Raw genomic sequence first — 2118 nt, 5'->3', positions numbered from 1 at the left:
CTCCGCCCGCCCTCCCCGGCGTCGGGGAAAATACTGTCCCGGACTTCCAGTGCGCCCCGATCCTGTCAGCCGGGGGGTGGGGAGGGGCAGTCCCTCGCTGCGGCCGGGGAGGGTGAGCCCAGGGCGGCTTGCCTGCCGTGCGAGGCCCCCTCTCGGCCACCAGGTCAACCCCGAGTCGAAAGGGCTGAAAAATTTTCAGAGTCCCCTCCCGGGCACCAGGTCAACCCGTGGAATCGGACGGGTTCACCTGCTGGCCGGTTCGCTTCCCGGCCACCAGGTCAACCCCTAGGTTGCCGACCGGCCTACCCAGTGGCCGGTTTGCTTTCCGGCCACCAGGTCAACCCCTAGGGGTTTTAACGGGGGCACGCCCGGTGGCCTCTTTCCCGTCCGGTCACCAGGTCAACCCGGATCTCCCTCCTTCCCTGGGCGTCCCCTCCTCGGAGGCGTCAGGTTCCATTTCCCCCCCCCCCCCCAGACTTCCAGGGGCCCGATCCAGTCGGCCGGGAGGCAGTCCCTCGCTGCGGCCGGGGAGGGTGAGCCCAGGGCGGCCTGGTCCATGTCTCTAGTGGGCCCGATCCTTTTTTTTTTTTTCGAGCTCCGGGGCCAGGCCCGCCCGGGCAGCCCTCCTCGGAGGCGTGGGGCGATTCCCCCCCCCCCCCAGACTTCCAGGGGCCCGATCCTGTCGGCCGGGAGGCAGTCCCTCGCTGCGGCCGGGGAGGGTCAGCCCAGGGCGGCTTGCCTGCCGTGCGAGTCCCCTCTCGGCCACCAGGTCAACCGCGAGTCGAAAGGGCTGAAAAATTTTCAGAGTCCCCTCCCGGGCACCAGGTCAACCCGTGGAATCGAACGGGTTCACCTGCTGGCCGGTTCGCTTCCCGGCCACCAGGTCAACCCGTGGAATCGGACGGGTTCACCGGCTGGCCGGTTCGCTTTCCGGCCACCAGGTCAACCCCTAGGTTTTAAGGGGGGGACGCCCGGTGGCCTCTTTCCCGTCCGGTCACCAGGTCAACCCGGATCTCCCTCCTTCCCTGGGCGCCCCCTCCTCGGAGGCGTCAGGTTCCATTCTTTTTTCCAGACTTCCAGGGGCCCGATCCAGTCGGCCGGGTGGCAGTCCCTCGCTGCGGCCGGGGAGGGTGAGCCCAGGGCGGCTTGCCTGCCGTGCGAGTCCCCTCTCGGCCACCAGGTCAACCCCGAGTCGAAAGGGCTGAAAAATTTTCAGAGTCCCCTCCCGGGCACCAGGTCAACCCGTGGAATCGAACGGGTTCACCTGCTGGCCGGTTCGCTTCCCGGCCACCAGGTCAACCCGTGGAATCGGACGGGTTCACCGGCTGGCCGGTTCGCTTTCCGGCCACCAGGTCAACCCCTAGGTTTTAAGGGGGGGGGGACGCCCGGTGGCCTCTTTCCCGTCCGGTCAGCAGGTCAACCCGGATCTCCCTCCTTCCCTGGGTGCCCCCTCCTCGGAGGCGTCAGGTTCCATTCTTTTTTCCAGACTTCCAGGGGCCCGATCCAGTCGGCCGGGTGGCAGTCCCTCGCTGCGGCCGGGGAGGGTGAGCCCAGGGCGGCTTGCCTGCCGTGCGAGTCCCCTCTCGGCCACCAGGTCAACCCCGAGTCGAAAGGGCTGAAAAATTTTCAGAGTCCCCTCCCGGGCACCAGGTCAACCCGTGGAATCGAACGGGTTCACCTGCTGGCCGGTTCGCTTCCCGGGCACCAGGTCAACCCGTGGAATCGAACGGGTTCACCTGCTGGCCGGTTCGCTTCCCGGGCACCAGGTCAACCCGTGGAATCGAACGGGTTCACCTGCTGGCCGGTTCGCTTCCCGGGCACCAGGTCAACCCGTGGAATCGAACGGGTTCACCTGCTGGCCGGTTCGCTTTCCGGCCACCAGGTCAACCCCTAGGTTTTAAGGGGGGGGGGGACGCCCGGTGGCCTCTTTCCCGTCCGGTCAGCAGGTCAACCCGGATCTCCCTCCTTCCCTGGGCGCCCCCTCCTCGGAGGCGTCAGGTTCCATTCTTTTTTCCAGACTTCCAGGGGCCCGATCCAGTCGACCGGGAGGCAGTCCCTCGCTGCGGCCGGGGAGGGTGAGCCCAGGGCGGCTTGCCTGCCGTGCGAGTCCCCTCTCGG

The sequence above is a fragment of the Chrysemys picta genome, unplaced genomic scaffold (assembly GCF_011386835.1).
Source record: "Chrysemys picta bellii isolate R12L10 unplaced genomic scaffold, ASM1138683v2 scaf637, whole genome shotgun sequence".
Taxonomy (NCBI): Eukaryota; Metazoa; Chordata; order Testudines; family Emydidae; genus Chrysemys; species Chrysemys picta.
Note: the sequence above shows the minus strand (reverse complement) of the source record.